General features: G+C 27.8%; 1 protein-coding gene and 1 long non-coding RNA gene across 3 annotated transcripts in view; both read right to left on the bottom strand.

Moving 5' to 3' along the window:
- LOC101237339 (receptor-type tyrosine-protein phosphatase delta) overlaps positions 1-25,419 on the bottom strand; it is a 544,974-nt gene that overhangs the window by 413,343 nt on the left and 106,212 nt on the right. The gene's annotated exons all lie outside the window — the stretch shown is intronic.
- Positions 20,420-25,419, bottom strand: part of LOC136082154 (uncharacterized) — a 7,699-nt gene continuing 2,699 nt past the window's right edge. For both annotated transcript variants that reach the window (XR_010639440.1, XR_010639439.1), the window contains 2 exons: positions 25,342-25,419; positions 20,420-20,659 (listed from right to left, as the gene is read on the bottom strand). The exon at positions 25,342-25,419 is cut by the window's right edge and continues 52 nt beyond it. This is a non-coding gene — a long non-coding RNA (uncharacterized LOC136082154). The remainder of the gene's footprint in view (positions 20,660-25,341) is intronic.

The following is a 25,419-nucleotide window of genomic DNA, read 5'->3' as shown; positions in this document are numbered from 1 at the left end:
TACTGGTTCTATGTAAAATGTTAAATGCTATTTTTTATTTTTTTTTCTAATTATTTAATTCCTAAAAATTAAATAAACGCTACAACTATTTTTATATTTTAGGGTGTGGATATTAAAAAATACTCCTTTATGCCAGAAATAAAAATGTTTAAAAGTTAGGTTACCAAACTTGGCAATTTTTACAATATATAGAAATGAAAAGATTCGATATTCGAAATTTATATGTTCAAGTAACTTACTAACGTAACTTAACAAATAGTTTTTTACTTTTAGTAACTTACTAAAAGTAAAAACTGTTATATATTGAAGTAATTAGAAATGTCAACTTCTTTTTATTGAAGTAATTTAGCATTTACGTTTTGCTGTTAAGCAAATTTGGCGCTGTTATTAACTTTTATTCTTTTCAAAAACATAACTAGTAATCGTATTACCGCCATATTCATTATTGTTGATAATGGAGTAAGCACTTAAAAAATATTTTAAGTGAAATAGAAATGAGCGTTTTATCAATAAAAAAAGATTCGCTTCTCGCTAATTTTTTTGTACCATGAAAAAATGTCTTTGCAAGCAAAAAAATAAAATAAATTAATTATATTTGGTAATCAAATTGATAGAGGTTGAACTCTGTTTAAAAATCATTTTTATATATATTAACAGGTGGATTTTAAGAATTTGTCAAAAAGCTTTTACTTAAATCCATCGTCACAGAAAGAAATATTCATGATAAATTGCTACCGCATCTGGTAAAAATTGCCTATGAAATGGGGTGCCATCCTACAATGCCTCATTCACATTTTTCTGTTCTGGTAAGATTTAAAACTTTTCTGACATATGAGTGAAATACCATTTTTGCCATTATAACATTTTATTTAACTGTTAGGGTAGAATAGGGTATTATGAGCACCTTAAGCCAAAATTGGAATTTTTTAAAATTAATTATGCTTAGTCCAAAATTTTTTAAATAAACAATTTTTAGGGGTCACTACTTATGATCTACTTAGATATTCGGACACCCAAAACGTTTTTCTTAAAAACACAGAGGTTTTAAAAAAAGTAGCCTAAGTGCTCATATTTCTAAGACCACTTGGTAATATGAGCACTTTAAATTAAGTTTAAAAAATAATATTTATTAAGTATACAAAATAATATTTTGAACTAATTTGTGGAATATAATGAATCGTTATTAACAAATTTTATTATAAAAATCATTAAAAAAATCAAATTTTAAGCCATTTTTTATTGAAACAAAACTACTTTTTTTTATGTAACAACAACCCAGTGGGCACAAGATGTAAAAAAGACGTCTTTCGAACGTCTTTTGAACGTTTTGGACGTCTTTTGAACGTTCAAAAGACGTCTTATTTAGGTCCTGTGCCCACTGGGAACAAAAAAAACAATAAGATAGTCTGTTATTTTTTCAATTTAATTAACTCAAACCTTGAAAGCGATAAAATTACAAATTTTTTGAATTTAACTTAAAGATATTTTGTATTGTTAAAATATTAAAAATTTTTGCAATGTTTTGCTTTTATTTAAAAAGCAATCAAAACCACTGCAATTTTAGGACTTTAAACTAGGTAATTTTAATTAAAAACACTGGGTAATTTGAGCACGTTCGTATTACACAAAAATGTTTTTTTTTTAAAATAAAGTCAAAACTAAATGTTTAATAACGAATGATGATGTTTTGCGTAATGATAATATTTTAACAAAAAATTGAATAGCGTTTTAATTAGACGAGAGCTGCTCTTAGACGCAAATTATACTGATTCTTGTTATAACCATATTGCTGTCACAGTTCCATATAATGTTGATTCAAAAATTATAAAGCAACTTTAGCTTTACTGCTTACATCTTAGAAGTTTTTGGGTATGCTCATAATAACCAAGGTTATTATGAGCATACAAGGTTATTATGAGCATATTATGTAAGCCTAATCTACCCTATTTGTTTTATTTTTCTACCTGTATATGCTTAGAAGTTTTATTTTTTTAATGGATGCGTTTAACATTTTTACTTAAGGTGAAGTGTGCAAAATTAACTGGCGCAAGCTTAATTAAACGAAATGAGAATAGTCATGCCGGAAGAGAAATGATTAAATGTTATGCTGACTCCGTACGTGAAAAATGTGTTGAAAACCTCAAACGGTGCAACTTTTTTTCTATTCTTAGTGGCGGTAGTCAAGCAAGAGAAACGGGCAAAGAAAAAGAACTGGTTATATTTTGAACGGAAAGAAATAGTATACCGACCTTCATGGTCACAGAGTTGCTGGACATGTCACTCTATGGTGGCAGTGACTCAAACTCAGTAACTAATAGTATAAACAGCATATTTGAGTCAGATGCATCATTATTTAAAATAAGATCTGAACATTATACTAACAAAGTGATATGTGCAACTGAAGATGGTGCAAGTGTAAATTTTGGTGTACATAACGGTGTACTGACACAATTGCAGCAGAGTCGCCCATGGTTGATAAAAATCCACCGCATTAATCATAGGGTTGAATTGGCAGTAAAAGAAGCATTTAAAGAAACCCCTGATTTAACAAAAATTGACGACTTTTATATCGCTAACTACTAGGGTGGTCCTTAAAAATGAAAAGTTGAAATGTTGTGCTCCCACCCCCTAGAATTGTTCGTTTATATGATAAGATGTTTGTGTAAAAATATTTATACATTTGGTTGATGTTTAGAGGTCGCCCAAGCATGTTCTATAAATGTTATTTTGGCTTATTTAAAAAAAAAATTAGTTTATGAAACTTGTTCATGAAACATTGAAACTAATCAACACTTTCACCTTGTGGTCGATTCAGGTGTTTAGTAATATCAACCATCAACTAATTAAGTAATAAGTATTCTTTGATGCATGTTGGTTGACGTCATTTAGCATAAACGTCATTTTTCAAAATATTAATGCGTGTTTTGTGAGATAATTACCAGTTAATGCAATAGAAACGTCTCACTATCTGCAATTCAACTCAGTAAATACAATACAAGGAGTCAAAGGAATCTTCAAACCAGGAATAGTGAGTATAAATTTATCGTTTCATTTTGTTTTTTGCTCCTTGACCAGTTGAAATTGTATTGCGTCATTCGTTGTATTTGTAGGCAGCGCAAAAAATCAATTGCTGTAATTTTTTTTATGCATTAAAAGCAATTTACTACTTATTAATTTTGCATCACTCAACACTTTCTACAATTAATATGAATTTCATGAGCGATTGACCATTTTATCATTTTAAGAAATAGCCTATGGGCCTAACGCATGTCCCATCGCACTGTGTGAACTTTATTTGTTCTTTATTTCACTTTGTAGGTGAAACATGACAACACGTAGTAAGTCGGCACTATATCTCCTGGGTGAACCAACTACTGCAGTTTCCAGCATCCACCTTGCATCAAATGGTGAAGCACTAGGGCTTTTCTGTCATCATCATCTCAATCTTGGACTCACAACACGCCAAGCATCATCGTATGTGATTGAAGAGGTGACAAAAGTCTGGAACATTGCTCGTATTCCAACTTGCCGGAAGGATCATGCCATTGCCAAGTTGGAGCTACTGTATAAGGAATGGTCAACTCTGAAAAAGCACAAAACACGCCAGTCGGAGTCGCATACATCAAATGAAACCCAATTTTGTGGCAAAATGAACGATCTCCTTGATATCGCTCACGCTAACGCTGTCACAATGATAAAAATCCAGGAAGATCTCGAGTTTCTTGCCGCACTGCGGGAACCTGGTCGACGAGGTTATATGGGCTCAATCGACACAGCACTGGTAGCCAAGGAAGAACGGAAGGCAAAGCGTACTGAGCTGGAAAATGCTAAAAGAAAATGAGCGAAGGACCAATGGGCTCAGGCTTCAGCCAGTGCAGTGTTGGATGAAAAAGACTACATCAGTGAAGAAGAGCGCATCGATGGTGATGGTGAATTCAGTGCGCATAAGTTCTGTACTCCACCAAAACAAAAAAAATAAGAGCAACGAAAAAAGTAATAACACCTCAGTTAGCTGCTGCATTAGATCGCACCAAAATGAGCAACAGGAAAGCCACTTTCGTCATTGCTGAAACTGCTCAAAGTTTGGGATATGACATCAGCGACCTCAGTATAAACCGTAGCACTATAAAGCGTGGACGTGAGAGATATCGGTCGGAAATTGCAGCAGCTTTGAAGAACAATTTGTCAAGTGATGTACCGTTGACAGTACATTGGGATGGCAAGTTAATGCAGGATCTTTGTGGCAAAGATCATGTTGACCGCCTTCCAATAATAGTTACAGGTTTTGGTGTCTGTCAGTTGTTGAAGGTAAGCAAGATGGTTGGTGGAACAGGAAAAAATCAGGCGTCAGCGGTAGTCCAAGCACTTCAAGAGTGGAGAGTCCAAGATCGTGTTATTGGAATGTGTTTCGACACAACCAGCTCAAATACTGGAATTCACATTGGGGCCTGTGTTGAAATTGAGCGAGCACTTGGCAAGGATTTGCTGTACTTGGCATGTCGCCATCATATAATGGAGCTGTTGGCCGGAGCTGCATTTACAGCAAGCCTTACCCCCTCGTCTGCCCCAGAGGTTCTGCTTTTTAAAAGATTTCAGCAGAAATGGTCCGTTTTGGATCAGACAAAGTATGAGACAGGCTCAGAGTTGGGTGAAATTCCGTACGCAGTGAAGCAGGAAACACTGGAATTTGCTCATAGCCAGTTGCTCCGTGAGTCAGTGCGAGACGACTATCGTGAACTCCTCCAGCTGTCCATCATCTTCCTCGGAGGTTCACCCGATCCTGCACGTGGAATCAACTTCATGGCACCAGGTGCCATGCATCACGCTAGATGGATGTCGAAAGTTATATACTCACTCAAAGTCTGGATGTTCCGGTCACAATTTAAGCTCACAGCATTTGAAGAGAAAGGCCTCCGTAAGATGTGCGTCTTCACAGTCATCATATATCTGAAAGCCTGGTTCACTGCACCACTGGCTGCCAGCGCTCCTCGTAATGACCTTCAACTGCTTCAGAATCTCTGCAGCTACAGGCAGTTTGACAAAAATTGCCATAGCTACTTGCAAGAAGCTTGAACATCACTTGTGGTATCTGTTGGAATATTTAGTGGGCCTTGCCTTTTTCGATCCAAACGTTTCATCCGAGACAAAACGAAACATGGTGGATGCACTACAGTCCAAACAATCTGTTCAACCTGGTCCAAAACGAATCATTCTAAAAGCCAGCGAGTCATCGCAACACAACTTAGAGGACTTCGTAACTTCTAACACTCGTGATCTTCTCAGCAGTCTCCACATTGGTTCTGATTTCTTGTGCGCGGACCCCGAAACATGGGAAGGCAGAGATGATTACAAGCAAAGCACAACAATTGTGAACAAACTTCTGGTCACAAATGACAATGCTGAACGGGGTGTAGCCCTTGTGCAGGAGTTAAATAAACTCATAACCCATGATGAGGACCAGTTCCAATTCCTTCTGCAAGTTGTGGCCGATCACCGACGTTGCTACCCGGATTGCCTCAAGTCAACACTGCAGGCACAGACTGTCTTATAGGCCTGCTAATTTAGTCATTACTGTGGTGATTTTGAACATTGAACAATTACAACACACTACACTAGTAATACTATATCTCTACACTGCCATTACATTAACTATGAGTTACAAACACTAATAAGAATACTGTTGAACTGTCACTTCAGTCAATTACTCTTTTCGGAATAATCGTAATCGGTGTTCATGTTTGCTATACCCTATAAAAAGACAAGCTGGGCGACCTCACAACACTGTCTGATTGCATAAATATTTTTCGCAGGCTCTCTTGTTACCCAAAGGAACATTTTAAAAGGGTGGGAGCTTAACATTTCAAAAAAAAATTTTTTTTATTGCTCTAAGGACCACCCTACTAACTACTATCTATTAAGGAACTCTGGTAAATTAAAAGCGGAAGTTGAAGCAGCCTCAAAATGCCTTGGTATAACACACTACAATTTACCAAAAATTACAGGAGCAAGGTTTGTTGGACATAGGAGGAAAGGAGTTTGTAGTCTGTTAGAAACATGGCCAGCTTTTATTATGGCTTACCAAAATTATGCAAGCGAGCAGACAAATATTCAAACTGTTGCGAAAGTAAAGGAGTTATTAAAATCATTTAAGTGTCATTCTTTCCTTTGCAAAGTTGGTTTGTACCTAAACAGCTTAGATGTTATAGTTTCAGTCGCAAAAATATTTGAAACTAATGAGTTATTGGCTTATGAAATTCCAACAGTTATATATCGAACTCTATTGGAGATAGAAGACAAAATTCATGCGATAGGAAAAAATGATGAATTTATTGAGAGTTTTATAAACCGTTACACGGTCACTGATAAAAATTATGTATAAGGTTCATTTGCTTAGGCTGGCGATAAACGAAAGCACGTTAAAAATTGTACGTATGTCAACGTAGCATTAGAAATGAATAGTTTTGTTTATGATGAATCAATTATGGAAGTTCGTCAAATTAAAAAAACGATTTTTTCAAGAAATTTATACTTTTTAGAAGTATGAAATTTATTAATCCAGTACATTGGATATATGAAGACCTAGAATCGGGAGTGCCGGAAATCAACCTTCTTAGCAATTATTTTAAAACGCCATTAAAAAGCGTTGATTTTTAAAGAGACGCCGCATTAAGAGATTGGAAAAAAGTAAAGTGGCTAGTTTAAACTGAATTTGACTGTCCCCCGGTGCGCAGTTTGTGGAAAACTATTTTTCAAAAATATTATATTCAATTTAAAAATGTTGCCTTGTTTCATTAATTATGAGTATATCTGAATCGAATTCACAAGTTGAAAGGACATTTAGCACTGTCACAAATATTTTATCAGATAAAAGACTCTCTTTGAGTCACGAAGTACTTGCTGATTGTGTTGTAATTCTTGGAAACCATAGTCTTTGGTCGGTTGAAGATTATAACGAAATTATTGAGAGTTCTCTCGCAAGATATATGCAAAAACGTAGAAATGTCTACTACCACATCTGATCAAGAAGTTTATATAGATAATAAAATTAAAGTTTATGCTTGAGTAGAACTTAACTGTCAATTTTATTTTAAAATATTAATAAATATTGTTCAATATTTTAATTTTACTTTTTCTTGAAAAAATAAAGAGTTCATTTTTATTGCAATATTTTTTGCCATTCTGTCCTATACTATTTCTTTTTTTCTTTTACTAAAAATTGTCGACGAATTCTAAGGCTGCATCAAAAATTTGCAGAATACATACGTTTTGAACGTACAAAACTTGCTGTTAACAAATACAAATCACTGGTAAAGTAAATAAATAAAATGTTAATTTTTAAATTTTTTACCCCCTAACTTTTTAAAAATAATAAATTGTTTTTTAGTAGCTAAGCAGAAATTAAAAACTAAGATATAATAATAAAAAAAAAAAATATTTTAAATAATAAATTAATTTTTTAATGCATTTATTAATGTTGAGAAAAAAAAAGTTTGTTAAACTTTTAAAAAATTTAATATTTCATTTAATTATTTAATAATAATTTAAAAAATTTAAAGAAAATAAACATTCCAATATAACATTTCTTTATTGTTTTTTGTTAATTGAGTTACTTATTTTATGGTCGCGTTTAGCGGAAATTTATTATATTGCAGTAGTTTTGATGTCTTTAAAAAATAAAAAGATAAAGAGAATTTTATGACGTCAAACTCACATTAAGCTAATGCATTAAGCATTCGTCATTTAAAACAAGGCCTGTGGTACAAATAAAGATAGGAAAAACACTGGATGTTCCTGCAAAATATCAAAGGCTGAAGACAAATTAATTATACTCTTATATAAACGAAATAAACAATTAACAGCCCAGAAATAACATCTAACTTCAATGCTGCTCATAATAAAACTATTTCAGAAAGACCTGTGAGACATCGTTTGAAAGGTGTTGGCTTAAATAGTAGAGTAGTTGTTTGAAAACCTCTTCTAAAAGAAATAAATTGGAAAAAGAGGCTTCAATGGGCTCAAGTACATTCAAGTTGGACAGATATAGACTGGCAAAATGTATTGTGGATGGACAAATCAAAATTTCTTGTTTTTGAAAATGTTCTACTTTTTGGTCATTTGTCTCCTGTCTGGCAGGCAAAGCCAAAAACTTTTAAAATGCCCAGCTTTTTGTAATATTTTATAATTAAATTTTTTAGGTGTTTTCTTTTTAACTGTATTATTAACTATATCATTTCTTGTAACTATAAATTTATAGGTGTTTTCTATAAATATTAATAGGTGTTTTCTATAAATTTATAGGTGTTTTTCTATAAATTTATAGATGTTTTCTTTAAATATTTATAGGAGATTTCTATAAATATTTGTAGGTGTTTTCTATAAATATTTATAGGTGTTTTCTATAAATTTATAGGTGTTTTCTATAAATTTATAGGTGTTTCCTATAAATATTTATAGGTGTTTTCTTTTAACTAATGCAAATGCCTTCCTTTAACATTTGTTTATAACATGTGCATTTATAATATTTATAAGATTTATAACATTTATAAGATTTATAACATTGATAATACTAATAACATTTATAACATTTATAACATTTATAATATCCATAACATTTATAAAATTTATAACAATTTTTTGCCTTCTTTATAACACTTGCATTTGTTACAAGATTTGACAAATAAAATTTGAAAAAAAAAAATTCAAATAAATTTTGTTCAAAATAAGCTAATAGCACAGTATATTTATTTGAATTCTTTTGATGTTCTATTCTTTTTTAACAAAACATAGGCACTATTTTCAAATTGAATTCAATTTCTACGAGAAAATCTAAATTCTTAAACACTATGAGAAATAAATAGCCACGCTTGCAAAAAGGATGCAACTAAAATGAGGCAAAATGTAAAATCTGAGATCTTTATTGTACTGTCCGTCAGCTTATAAATAATGAGTAAAAATTAAATTTTTTCGAAAATTTAAAAAGAAAAATTACAGCCTACATCCCCCAAATCTATTGACCTCTCTATCGCAATTATATATATATATATATATATATATATATATATATATATATATATATATATATATATATATATATATATATATATATATATATATATATATATAAATATATATATATAAATATATATATAAATATAAATATAAATATATATATATATATATATATATAAATATATATATATAAATATATATATAAATATAAATATAAATATATATATATATATATATATATATATATATATATATATATATATATATATATATATATATATATATATATATATATATAAAAGTTAAGAACCACTAAATATAAAAAAATATTATTTTGAAATAAAACTAATTTTTATTCTTACGATATAAAATAACCTTTTTTTCAAACATATTAAATTGAACATGAGAAAAAAGATCTTTTTTTTTTTTTGAAAATTAGTTAATAGAACCTATGAAAATAAGGATTAAATATTATGTGTTAGTTTTTTTTTTAACATTATTTTGTGAAAAAGTTAGGACCCACAAAGAAATTTTTGTGCTAAATGCGGCAGAAACGTCTTTTTTAAATTTATTTTTACCTTTTTTTGTTTAAATATTCTCTTAATGACCTTAGTCATTACCAAAAAACCAATAAAAGTATTAAAAAATTTATGTACTGAATACCTTCAGCTATTTATTTTAGTTCGACATTATTAATATGAATCTAATGCTGTTATCTTGTATATATATATATATATATATATATATATATATATATATATATATATATATATATATATATATATATATATATATATATATATATATATATATATATATATATATATAAATATATATATATATATATATACATAAAATATATAGATATTTTTAAATCTTAAATGTAACAATGTAAGGCTACTAAGCAAAAAATAATTTCAAAAGAAATTACCTCAGGTGTAATATTATTTTGATTAACAAACAAGTAAAAAAGACGCTTTTTTGAGCACTGGTCTCACTTACCTTAAATTCATATTTCTGATGAATGTTGTAAATGTTGGTGTATCAAAATGTATTTTGAAAACGAAAAAAGAAAGCAAAGTAATGTTTGATGAACTAAACTCTTCATATTCAACCGTGTAATTGGTGATGATTCCATTGAAAATTTCCGGATGATGCAATGTCAAATTTATATTTTCTTTAGATATTGCGGAAGCAGTAAAATTTTAACAACAGATGGATCTAAAATTAGATAGACCATAAAAAAATTAAAATAAAGTATAAAAATGATAAGAGTGAAATAAATTCAGCTATTTTAAAATCAATGATAACAAAAAAAAAATTATAAAAAAAACAACTTAAAGTTAAGAAAAAATATTTAAAACATAAAGAAAATATTACATTAAGTCAAAGTAAAACCACTCAAATAAAGTCAATGCACCCAATTCAATATGATTGTATTTTTATCATTTTCAACTAATTTACTCCCAACAGGGCTGCAAGCAACCACTATTTAAGTTATCAAGCAACCACTATATAAGTTGAGAATTACAAGACAACAAAGAATAATGTTAAAGAACATGAAAAATGTTATTAACAAAGTAAATAACATTTTTCAAAAATAATGTTATTAACAAAGAATAATGTTAAAAAAAATGAAAAAAATTAATAAACTAAAGATTAATAAATTAACTTTTAAAGAGGCTTAAAAAACTGTAAATTGTATAAGTTTGGGAAAAGGTATATAAGTGCGAGGAAACAAACGAGATAAATAATAGCTTTTAGAGTATGAAGTAAAAAACACAGTAAAAGAATACAACTTTGCTAAATGAAAAGCCATGAGAAATTGGTATTTGGTTAATGAAACAAGAGATAATGTTTTCTACAAAAAACGTACCATGTTGCAACAACGGATACTATCATAGTTGCTGCTCATTTGAGAAGCAACCTTGGTAGTAAATGTAGAAAAAAAAAGAAGATGCAACCTTACAATAATGGAACACAGGTTCAATCTAGGCAGGTAGACATGGTTCACCTATATTTAACATCTTTGGACTACACAAGAAAGAGCATTATTAAAAGAACCAACCCCCAAAACCACCATGGATCCCAACAATAACAACAACAACAACAACAACAACAACAACAACAACAACAACAACAACAACAACAACAAGCTATTTATTTTACGTAAATCATTTTTATAATAGTTTTGATAATAAAAATGATAACAATAATAACAGTAATAATAATAATAACAATAATAATAGTAATAGTAATAATAATATATATATTTTTTAATTAGTAATAACAATAATAATTTTTTTTATCTTATATTATTATAATATATTATAATAATAATAATAATATATTATAATAATATACGATAAAAAAAAAATTAATACAAATTATGGTAATAGTAATAATAAGTATGTTTACAATTATTACAAAAAAAAAACAAACAAATACTATAATGGTAGTTATGAGCATAAAATTATTTATAATAATAAGTTAATGATTTATTAGGATGGTGTCACTCATACAGAAATCTGATCAAAGAAGTGACACCAATTTTTAAACATAATATAAGTAATAGTAAGCAAAGACATACATTGAAACATATGGACCATAAGCACATAAATTAAAGTACATAGAACATACATTATAACAAACATGTAGAAATCATAATTTTCAGGTTTTAATAGTAAAAAAAATAAAAAAATAAACAAAAAGTACTGATGATAATTGTAGTAACGACAAAAAGAAAATTAAAATAATATTTTAATCGTAAGGATAATAAGTCTAAAAGTTAGAATAAAAAGTTTTTCAGAATTTTTTTAAGTTGATATTGTTTAAGATGGAGTAAAGATATTTTAGGATATAGTTTTTTGTACTCATTCAATATGCATGCAAGGCTTCTGTTCCATTCACAGACGCACTGATAAGCAATAGAATTTTTACGATACTTCTGGGTTTTAAAAGATGGTAAATTTAGTTTTCCATTGTGTATATTTCTAGTAGAGTAGGAATGTAATAGTCTACTTTCTGTGTTACTGGCGCTGGAAATGTTGGAATGAAAAATTTTTTAAAGGACTTCGAGGTGTCTGATTTAATTGGTTGAAAGTTTATTATTCTAATGGATTGATGCTGAGACGATAGCAACTTGTTAATGTGATAGTTTCCAACTTGACCCCAAACTTGGCAACAATATCTAAGATGAGATGAGAATAATGCATAGTAAATATTCTTAAGTGTAACTTTATCGACATAATGACAAATTATCAAAAGCAAACCATTAGCTCGAGTTTCTTGCTTAGTTCATTAATATGAAAGTTCCATGAAAGATTGTAAATAATTAATACACCAAGATATTTAATAACTCTTAAAGGATATAGCCGTTTATTATTAATTTTGATTTCAACGTTTTTAAAGAAATAGTTATTTCTTGGAGATGAAAAAAATTAGTTTTTTGTCTAGAGATGTATTAAGTTAGCATTTAACCAGTGAACTATACCTTTTAGATCCGAATTAACATTTTTACATAAAGAATGATATGATTTGTTGATGTGCAAGAGATTTGTATCATCAGCAAACAGATGAACTGAAGAGAAGTGAACAGAGTTAATTAGGTCGTTAACATAGATAAAAGATAAAAGAGGACCTAGAACAGAACCTTGAGGAACACCACACAAAACTGATTTACTACTAGAATTGAAACCATTAATACTTACAAATTGTTTTTGATCTGAAAGATAAGATTGAAACCAGTCATTTACAATACTGCAAATTAGATAATGATTTAATTTAGAAATCAAAATACTACGTCAACGGTATTAAAAGCTTTTTAAATACCATTGACGTAGAAAACACCACAAACGAAATGACCAGTATCAAGAGCTTTTCTAATTTTTTTGTTGTATTTATTAATGGCAAGTAAAATGTTTTGAATGAAAACCAAATAAAAAATCATTTAAACAATTAAATGAGTTTAGAAAAGAGTACACTCTAGAATACAAAAGTTTCTCAAGAAGCTTACTAATGTTAGATAAAAGAGAAATAGGTCTGTAGTTAGTGCATGAAGTTAAGAGCCATTTTTAAGTATTGGAACAACGCGAAATAATTTCAAAATATCAGGAAATGCTCCATTTATAAATGAGGTATTAAATAGTTTAGAAAGAATATTTCAAAATTCATAGTTAAAATCTATAAGAATATTTGTGGGAATGCTGTTTAGATATTAAAATTAATATTCTAATAAACCAAGAGATTACTTAAAAGAAACAATTATCAGCAAAGATACAAAAGTCATTAGCCTGAGACCTGCTTAGAGAAATGCTGAGAAATGCCAGATGCTAGAGCCAAACCATTCAGTGTGATGAGCATTAAGGTCAACTATATTAACAATATTGGCAGAGGAATAAAGAGAAAGGGATTGGTCAATTCGATCAGAATTTCAAAAATCAAAAAAAATGCAGTCTTGAGAAGCAAAAAAACAAAGGAAAAGGTAATTGAGTGAAGAGGTGCTACTTGAAAGCACATAAACAGTCAAAGGGTTCAAACCTGATATCTTTATTTTAATTTTATTCTGATTACTCCAAACAAGGCTGCAAGCAATCACTATTAAGTAGAGAGTTACTAGAAAAAAAGAATAGAGTTATAGAGCAAGGAAACGGTTGACAGAAGACTTGAAAAATTGAAGGTTGTATGAGTTAGGAAAACATGAAGATGAGAGAGACTTCCAAAGAGTTGAATTGCACGGAAAAAAGTAGACGAATAAAAGTTTTTAGAACGGATACAGTAAACGAATGAGAATTTGCTGAATAACAAATCAAAAGAGAATAAGTTTTAGTTGATGGAAGTTGAAATGATAGCTCCTTTGAGTAGCACCGAGTTTTTGTAGAAAAGAGATGCAACTATACAACGATGGGAAAGAGGCTCAAGCTTATCAGATAAAGCGAGTCTAACTACGTTTAAAATGCGTTTTTGTATCTTGTCTAGAAGAGAAAAAACATCATTAGAAGAACCAGCCTAAATAAGACAACAGTATTCCATACAGGGATGAATAGGGGATTTGTAGAGGTAGAGAATTGTATCAAGAGAGAGAAAATGGTGAGCACGATAAAGAGAAGCAACCTTAACAGATGCTAATATAGCAAATGATTGTGTATATGGTTTCCATGAATAGTTAGTAATAAATGATAAACAAAGAAGACGTAAAGAAGAGGGCTCAGTGAAAGGGTTGCTATTCATTAATATAGAAAAGTCAACAGTACAGCTTGACTTGACACCAACAAGAAGGAATAAAAGCTTCCATTTATGCCTGAATCCAGGACATTACGCACATTTTTCAGCTGAGAGGGAAAAGACATTGACCAAGGAATGTCACAAAGAAAATTACGAAAAGAATTCCATTCAGCTTTAGGGTAGTAGTAAGTGGTGCAATGATAGGGTGAGTCCTAAAAAGAAGTACGAAATAAAAGATATTAAGAAATCATTGCATGGTCAGAACCACCTATAGAAGAAAAAGGAGAAATCGAACACAAGCTAGGATCAGAGACCAGACCTAAATAAAGGAGTAAAGGTAAATGATTAGGGTTGTCAGGAAAACGGCTCATAAAATTAACTGAGAAAGAGATTGAGAAACACAGAAGTTATTGGCTTTAGTACCAGCAGGGTCAGTGGCATTAGAGCCACGCCATTCAGCGTGATAAGCATTAAAGTCACCGATAACAACAATATTAGCAGAAGGGTAAAGAGAGAGGGTATGGTCAATTTGAACAGAACTTACATCTAAAAGATATAAGTTCTGTTTAAACTATATATTTGAACAGAACTTACATCTTTTAGATGTAAGTCATGCTTGACTTGGGCGTATTTATACCCCCAAGTCAAGTATGTGACTATTTACGAATAAGAGATTATACCCCAAGTCAAGTATGTGACTATTTCAAGTAAGAGTCTTTACGAATCAAAGGATAGTACCCATCAGCATTAAAATCAGAAGAGGAAATAGCAGAATTTAAATTACTCTAACTAAGAGCAAGCAAGTCTGGTGAATTTTGCAACAGGTAAGATTCAACTGATGGAAGGTTGCTTCACAGACCACAAATATCAATAAAAGATATATTAAAAAAGTTAGTTTGCAGGGATGGTTTTTTTATGTTCAATATTTTGGGTTAATTTAAGCATGATTTAAGTTTAAAGAGAACTTAATTCATTCATAGATAGAGCATGGCCTCCTAAGCAATGAGTTATTCAATTTTCTGAGTCCTGTTAATTAACCCAAGGTCATAACATAGGGCTCCTTATGTGGCCTCAACAATGCGCACCAAAAATATTAAGAGGGACACCATCCATTTGCAACATGGCACTGTTAATGCTCTAATATTTTACAGCTGTTGATGGAATCAATCTCTCTCTAAAAGCTATGACAGAGTTCGGTAAACCTTACTACCAGTCAACCTCTGAACTATTAAACTAAGTTTTAGAGATTTACCCTCATTAGGAGGTAAAAGGAAGAGTTGCATAACAACTATCAAACAGGCACAAGTAAAAACCTATGAGAAGAGTTAAGTAGATTCAGCATTCATTATCCTAGGCTGGAAATAATGCAGCACAGGTTTACATCTACACCAGTCTAATAGATGAGTAGGTTTTTGAGGGTGGTTAGCAGAATTATTCGGCTTACCAGTAAGGTCTTTGCCTAGGAGGCCTCCTACAAGACAGTAGTTGAATGCAGTTAACATCTGCCATCTAAGATGATAATTTTTATCTCCACACCCTCTCTAGCTTTTACTCAACCAAGAGACAGAGGATTTTAGCTGGTTGCAGTTAACATCTACGCAAGATGAGTATTTTTATCAAGATACCATCTCTAACCTTTTTAAGTTGGAAATTGTTTCAAACTAACTGCTGACCTTTAAAAGCTTGAGGTCAGCAAATTATTGCCGAAGTTATTTTTTCTAATTCCAGAGTTGTATATAAATTATGTAAATATATATATAATTATGTATATATATATATATATATATAAAAATTATATAAATATATATATATATATAAATATATATGTATATAAGTATATAAATATATATATATGTATATATATATATATATATATATATATATATATATATATATATATATATATATATATATATGTATTTATATATATATATGTATGTATATTTAAATTATTACATATTTAAAACCTGTTTTAGGATTATATGTCCAGTGTGAACACTTAGCATTTAGGCTCCCATGTACTGCTTTATTACCAGTACCATTTTCAAAGGATGATGACTCTGTTAGAGTTATATCGGATGATTTATTTTCTATGCCCAGTTTTTTCATATTTGCTAAAAGCAATATTAGCAATTTATATTTTTCATGAACATACAACAATATATTGCATGATCTGACATTTTTATAAACATGAGCAAAATAGATAAACAAGAAATTTTCATTCAACATCGAATATGGCAATTAAATGATTCTCCTACTAATATTATAAATTTAAACATTTTTATGTTTAGACACCCTGAAAAACATACCTGAATTACATCCAAGAAACACAACATACATACAAGTGATTTCAGTAACAGGTCTTACTTCAATATATCTTGTCAATATTTGGTCATTGAACCAAAATGTTGTATAAGAATGTGGAATAGAATTTGTTGAAAATGTCTAAAGAAATATTATGAATGCTCTTCACTACTTAAAATAATGGCGAGAAGCTTCATGTTTTAGCGTCATATTTTCAATAATATCTCCATATCGGATTCTAATATTTATAGATACATTTTTGCTGAGCATCATAAAGCCACTTATTGTTAAAACTTTACCAAAATCGAAATGAAGATTCTGATTAATTTCAATACAAGTTAAAGTGACATTCTCAAGATTTAATAATTTAGTATTGTTACTTAAAGACGTATTCCATTGGAGAATATGGTAAACAGACAATGGATTGAGTTTTGAGCTACAAACTTTAAATTTAAGATAAAAATTTCATTATTATTTATAAACAGTTATTACTTATCATTGTTTATTTAACATAAGCATTTGTAATAAATAATTATTTGTATACAATTATTAATTAAAATATAGTAAATCTATTTAAATTGATTAAACAAAATAAACTATATATTTTAAACTAAGTTTTATGAAGAAAATGTTTAGAGAAAATGTTTAGAGAAAATGTTTAGAGAAAATGTTTAGAGAAAATGTTTAGAGAAAATGTTTAGAGAAAATGTTTAGAGAAAATGTTTAGAGAAAATGTTTAGAGAAAATGTTTAGAGAAAATGTTTAGAGAAAATGTTTAGAGAAAATGTTTAGAGAAAATGTTTAGAGAAAATGTTTAGAGAAAATGTTTAGAGAAAATGTTTAGAGAAAATGTTTAGAGAAAATGTTTAGAGAAAATGTTTAGAGAAAATGTTTAGAGAAAATGTTTAGAGAAAATGTTTAGAGAAAATGTTTAGAGAAAATGTTTAGAGAAAATGTTTAGAGAAAATGTTTAGAGAAAATGTTTAGAGAAAATGTTTAGAGAAAATGTTTAGAGAAAATGTTTAGAGAAAATGTTTAGAGAAAATGTTTAGAGAAAATGTTTAGAGAAAATGTTTAGAGAAAATGTTTAGAGAAAATGTTTAGAGAAAATGTTTAGAGAAAATGTTTAGAGAAAATGTTTAGAGAAAATGTTTAGAGAAAATGTTTAGAGAAAATGTTTAGAGAAAATGTTTAGAGAAAATGTTTAGAGAAAATGTTTAGAGAAAATGTTTAGAGAAAATGTTTAGAGAAAATGTTTAGAGAAAATGTTTAGAGAAAATGTTTAGAGAAAATGTTTAGAGAAAATGTTTAGAGAAAATGTTTAGAGAAAATGTTTAGAGAAAATGTTTAGAGAAAATGTTTAGAGAAAATGTTTAGAGAAAATGTTTAGAGAAAATGTTTAGAGAAAATGTTTAGAGAAAATGTTTAGAGAAAATGTTTAGAGAAAATGTTTAGAGAAAATGTTTAGAGAAAATGTTTAGAGAAAATGTTTAGAGAAAATGTTTAGAGAAAATGTTTAGAGAAAATGTTTAGAGAAAATGTTTAGAGAAAATGTTTAGAGAAAATGTTTAGAGAAAATGTTTAGAGAAAATGTTTAGAGAAAATGTTTAAGCAAACTAACCAAAACATAACAACTTAATTCCAACTAATTTAATTTCAATTCAGACTATGTATTTCAGATTATTTAAATTGATGAATATGGCAAAAATTTAAATTTGCATCAAATTATTTTAAACTTGATGAACATAATTGGTTGTATCTAAAATTTGAATAACTTGATTGATTGCAATTGTTAATGTCGTTGTTATAATAATACTATTTAATAGGATGGATAGATGATAAAGAATTAGATCTTTTTTATTTCTGATACCAATTTAATTAACTTGATTGGTTGCAATTGTTAATGTCGTTGTTATAATAATACTATTTAATAGGATGGATACATGATAAAGAATTAGATCTTTTTTATTTCTGAGACCAATTTAATTAACTTGATTGGTTGCAATTGTTAATGTCGTTGTTATAATAATACTATTTAATAGGATGGATAGATGATAAAGAATTAGATCTTTTTTATTTCTGATACCAATTTAATTAACTTGATTGGTTGCAATTGTTAATGTCGTTGTTATAATAATACTATTTAATAGGATGGATACATAATAAAGAATTAGATCTTTTTTATTTCTGAGACGAACACAATAAACTTGATTAACTTGATGATTGCAATTGTTAATGCCATTGTTATATTATTATTAAAAATTAGGGTGCATCCATATTTAAAAAACTTCTTTTTTAAATGATATCAAATTTTTATAAAATATAATTTATACAAACAAAATAAAAAAAGGTTTTAAAAAAATCAGCCAATTTAGTTGCTGAGCCAGCAGTCCCCAAAAAGCAAGTTTTATAATACAATCATTGCTTGAAAAGAACACATGCTATCACATTGAATTATTTACAAATTGGAGAAAACACAAAACATTCCTGAAAAAATGTTGTTAATGTAATACAGATTTTTTAATAAAAAAATCTTCGGTTGAAGAGTTCAGGCTAGGGTTTCTCAAAATAGGTAGTTTCAGAAAAAAGCCGTTTTCTGTTTAAAAAAACAAAACATTTTAAAAAAACAGCTGTTAACAGCAGTTTTCTGCTTTTCATGGAGTTTACAACAAAACAGTTCGATTTCTAGCATTATTTTTTATTATAGTAAAATTAAAGGAACACTAGTGAATTCAGAGATTCATTCAAAAGGCGTGATTGAAGCTTTGTGCAAAAGTTTGTTGAAATTAAAAAAACACGATCAACGTCTGTGGACGTGGGTTTAATTGTAAGGAGAGCCTCATCTAATTTTTAAAAATATTCTGTTCCATTCACAATGTTCTGAATTAGAAAAAAAATTCTGTGTTAGTATTTGTACTCTTATTTCAACAGTCAAGGATGTTATATGTCTGAAAATGCAAATCCTTTTACTGTTCTTTCAAGCTCAAAAAATCTTTACTAGGCTTGATCTTATTTTACCTATTAGTAACTCACAACATATATTATTTTTTAATCAAAGTTAAAAAATATGAATTTATTTTCACACTTTTATTATTATTATTATTTATTTCTGCTAAAAAATGCTCTTAATTCATTTTTTGTTTTATGATTGATATGAACTCATCCTTTACTGTTGAAATGAGAGTAACTTTTTCCTTTTTCAATAAATGATCTAACTCTTCTTGAGGAGATATTGAAACTGGCTAGTCTGATGACCTTCAGAATCATCAGAATCAGAAGTTTCTTCATCTCCTCAAAAACCGAAAATTCTTTGTGCCAATTTTCCAGCAAAGAGCAAAGTATCTCCTGATGGAATATTTGTAAGATCTCTCAGTGATCTTAATAAGCTCGTCATATCGTAATTCCATCTTTCCCCAGCAAACATGACAACGTTGAATCAACGTTGAAAACCGGTCGCAAAAGATGTTGCGGAAACGTTGACAAAGTAATCGATTTTGCAAAGATATGTAACGCTGTTTAATAGACGTTGATTAAACGTTATTGCGTAACGTTGAAAAAACGTTACTAAATGACGTTACAAAAGCGTCGCAACTAAACGTTGAAAAAGCGTTACATAAAAAGCGTTGAATAAACGTCGCAACTTAGCGTTGAAAAAACGTTACCTAAAAAGCGTTGCATAAACGCTGTTAAAGTAGTCTATTTTGCAAGGATTTGTAACGTTGTTAGTAAAACGTCGATTTAACGTGACACAAAGACGTCGAGTAAAGGATGAAATATAACGTTGAATCAACGCTTAAATGCGCTATAAAATATCGCAAAATATTATTAAACGTAATTAAACGTGGCTATAATATATATTGAATTGGCAAATAAAACTAAATTGTAAGTTGAACTCTGCCCTCGCAATATTTCCAAAATCAGTTTTTAATACAAACAGCAATATACAATGATAAATATAAAAAAGCTTAACATATACAATTTATTGATATATATATATAAAAATATAAATATTTTCTTTAAAATTTATGTGTGTGAGTGTTTGCATATATACTTATGCAATATATAAAAATACAATTAACAGGATATCGTATCGATAGGCCAGGATATCATTGAGATACAGAATCTAAATCAAAAAACAAAACTTGTACCATTAGTAGTCTGAAAGCAAATGTAAAAAAAAAATGTTATTAAATTAGTATAATTATTATTAAATTTAAAAAGTAAAAATATATATATATATATACATATATATATACATATATATATATATATATACATATATATATACATATATATATATATATATATATATATATATATATATATATATATATATATATATATATATATATATATATATACTATATATATATATATATATATATATATATATATATATATATATATATATATATATATATATATATATATATATATATATATATATATATATATATATATATATACATACATATATATATATATAACTTATTTATATATATAATTTATAATTATAGGTTCAGGTATCACTCCATTGACTAGTTTTTAACTATATGAGTGACACCTAACCTTATTTATGTGAGTTTATAAATATTATTGTAAATTTTCATATTTTATGGTTAAATAAATGGATCATTATTATTATAACGTCTGTTCACAAAAAATCCGGACTGATTTCAAATGTACACAAATTGTTCTAAATTTCGAATTTTCGATTCGAAATTTTTAAATTTAATCGGTCAACAACAACAGTTTCATTTTGTGGCAAAATTGAGTTTAAATAATTAATTCAAATAAACATGGAGCATCTAAAAGAGAACGATGTTAGAAATGTGATTGGAAATTTTTATAAACAAAACATAAACAGTGGAAAGAAATTTACAGTGAATCATTTTAAGAAAATGGGAATCGCTAAATCTACAATTTATGACATAATTAAAAGGTCTGAAAATAATTTGCCAATGAATAGAAAAATCGGTTGTGGCAGAAAACCTTTTAAAATTACACCAGAAAAGAGAGAGTCCCTGATTGCAAGAGCAGAAGAGAGAATCGGGATTTCGCAAAGAAAATTGGCACTAAAATATAAGATAAGCGTTTCATACGTAAATAGATTATTAAGTATGCATGGACTAAAGTATACCAAAAGAAAAAATGCACTAAAAACAATAGAAAAGCAAGAAATTAAACAAAAGAAAAACTTATTAAAACTTTCAAAAACTTTTTTCAAGCCATCAAATGAGTTTGAAATCATCATGGACGATGAATCTTATTTCTGTGTAAATGGTGCAAATTGTTCACAAAACTCTGGCTACTATACAAAGGATAGTTCTCAAACTGATCATAACATTAAATTCAACTTCAAAAAAAAGTTTGACGGAAAAGTTCTCGTTTGGATTGCAATCAGTCGTTTTGGTCATTCATTGCCTTATTTTGCTGTAAAAAACTGTGCACTTGATGCAAAAACTTATTCTAAAGAATGTATTACAAAAACACTTCTTCCATTTATAAATTCCAAGCATCAAAACATGAAAATTTTATTTTGGCCTGACGGAGCGAGATGTCATTATGCAAAACACACATTAGAAACTTACAACACTTTAGGTATTAACTTTGTCGACGCTAAAGATAACCCCCCAAATGTACCGCAGTTAAGGCCAATTGAAAATTTTTGGGCACATTTAAAAGCAAAAGTTTATGGAAATGGATTTACTGCGAAAAATCTTGACCACCTTAAGAATAGAATTTGATTAAAGTTGAAAGAGTTTGATCCAGACTACTTTTTCAACCTAATGGATTCAGTCAAAACTAAAGTTCGAAAAGCCGCTGATTTAGGACCACTTTCGGTTATAAAATAGTTAACAATGTCCAGTCACTCATTTTAGTTAAAGTTTATATATATACATATTTATTTATTTATTATACAGTAAACTCCCGGTTATACAAAATGGCACTTATTAAAATTGTCTGCTTATTCAAAGCAATTTTTATTTCCTTTGAGTTTTCTTTAACAAACTCATGCAAATGCTGTTATGCAGAAATGCAGTTATTCGAACCTGCAGTTGTTTAAAATTTCAGTTATTCGAAACAATTTTTGCTCCCCTTGAAGATAAAAAAACACATTTAAGGAACAAAAAATAAATAAAAAATGGACTATATTTTCAATGAATTGTAAAATATTTATTATTTTACAAGGATAAAACTGAAGTAGCACCAAATTCCAAGGGTCTTTTTCTTTTTTACTTTCTACTTTTATTAAAATTTGAAAGAAACTTAAAGTAGGTCATTTTAAAGAGCATATTCAGTTATTCGAGTTTCAGGTTATTCGAAATAAATTCTTATACCCCTTGGAGGTTCGAATAACCGGGAATTTACTGTATATATATATAATATATATATATATATATATATATATATAATATATATATATATATATATATATATATATATATATATATATATATATATATATAGTATATATATATATATATATATATATATATATTTATATCCAAAAATAATTTTGATATATATATATATATATATATATATATATATATATATACAAAATTATATAATTTTGTATATATATATAAATATATATATATATATATACAAAATTATATATATTTAAACAACTTTAAAAAGTATTCTACACAATAGAGTGCTCAATGTTCTTAAAAGAACAGAGCAATTATATTAGTACAAAATTATATAAAAATTATATAATTTTGTATATATAAATTTGTATATATTGTATATATTTTGTATGTATATTAAGTGATTTTCTACTACTAATATACAAAATTATATATATATATATATACACAAAATTATATAATTTTGTATATATATATATATATATATATATATATATATATATATATATATATATATATATATATATATATAACAAAATTATATAATTTTGTATATATATATATATATACAAAATTATATAACTTTGTATATATATATTTACAAAATTATATAATTTTGTATATATATATATATATATATATATATATACAAAATTATATAATTTTGTATATATATATATATATATATATATATAAATATATACAATATTATTTACGTCAGAATCTATATAACTGCAAAAGTTTTAAGTTTTTTTTTAAATTTGATTCCAGAGAGAAAAAAAAAACATTTATAACTCTTTTTAACTCAATGCAAAAGTAACTCTATTAAATGAACTTTGCTAACTTACAGTTTTTCTGTCTAAAATAAATGTGACAAAAGTAAGAAACATCTACATTTTTATTATGAAATATAATGCTTTGTCAATAACTATTTACTTAAAAGTATTAACATCAAAAATATTTTGTTAAAGTTATTAACAATAAGCATTTTAAACTATATTTTTTGGAATTTATTTTTAAAAAAAGTTAAAATAATAATAATGGTTTATCATCAAAATTATTCATTGGACATCAGATCTTGGGTCACTTTTGATCGAAAAAAGGGCTTAACCTACAAGCAATGTGATGAAAAATATCAAATATCAGTAAGTGGTGTTAGGAAGATGTGTATAAAGTATGAAACAACTGGTTCTGCTGAAAATCAGAAAAGACTTGGTCGCCCCATTAAGACTTCAACAATAACAAATATCCTAATTGCACTGATAAAAAAAAAATTCAACAATAACCTAAAAAAATTCAACAATAAAATAAGGCAGATTAGTGAAAATCTTAAATTAAATGTTTCCTATCGAACTGTACAGAGAAGACTTAATTTAAGTGGTTTAATAATTTAGGTGGTTTAAATAAACCTTCTCCAGAAAAGTAAACCCCTCATTAGTCGTATAAGCAAAGAAAAACTTTTAGCATTTGCAAAACTGCATATTAACAAGTGTGAGGCATTGTGGAACTTAGTGTTAAGGAATGATAAGAATAAATGTCAAATACTTGGCTTAAAAACGACAAAGAGTTTGGCACAGACCTTGTGATGCACTCTTAGATAGAAATCTTACAAAAACAGTCTAGCATGGAGGTGGTTCGCCTATGGCTCGGGGATGTTTTGGTTCAAATAGTGTGGGACGACTGGTGAATGTTGAATGTATAATGACAGGAAAGTTGTATGTTAATTGGCTTTAAAAAAATTTATGTCAATCCGTTTAAGAATTGATCGCAAATTTTTTTTTCACCATGACAACGACCCTAAACACACATGCAAAGCGACACAACAGTTCCTAAAAAAAAAGTAAAGCTAACATCCTTAAATGGCCGCCACAAAGTCCAGACCTTAACCCTGTTAAAAATATATATGGGCAATTTTGAAATCTAAAATAATTGTAAAATAGCTCATTTCATTTAAAAGAGTTACTTTTACAATGATTTAAAAAAAATTATAAATTTTTTTTTTCTTGATTACAATCAAATTTTTGAAGTTATGTAGATTCCATTGTAAATAATTTTTTTTTTATTGTTAGAGTTCTAAATTTATTAAAAATATTAATGCTATACATGTATATATATATATATAAATATATATATATATATATAATATATATATACATATATATATATATATATATATATATATATATATATATATATATATATATATATATATATATATATATATATATATATATATATATATATATATATATATATATATATATATATATATATATATATATATATATATATATATCTATATATACATATATATACACGTATATACATATATATATATATATATATATATATATATATATATATATATATATATATATGTATATATATATATATACGTATATGCATGAATTAACTAAATTAAACTTACTTGAATAGTTGTAACTATAAACCATCAATTTAAATCATATAATGTACTTTGTTCATAAGATGGAAACCAGTTAAAACC

Source organism: Hydra vulgaris, chromosome 07 (assembly GCF_038396675.1).
Source record: "Hydra vulgaris chromosome 07, alternate assembly HydraT2T_AEP".
Lineage (NCBI taxonomy): Eukaryota > Metazoa > Cnidaria > Hydrozoa > Anthoathecata > Hydridae > Hydra > Hydra vulgaris.
The sequence above is the reverse complement of the archived record's forward strand: the minus strand, read 5'-3'. Positions and strand labels throughout refer to the sequence as shown.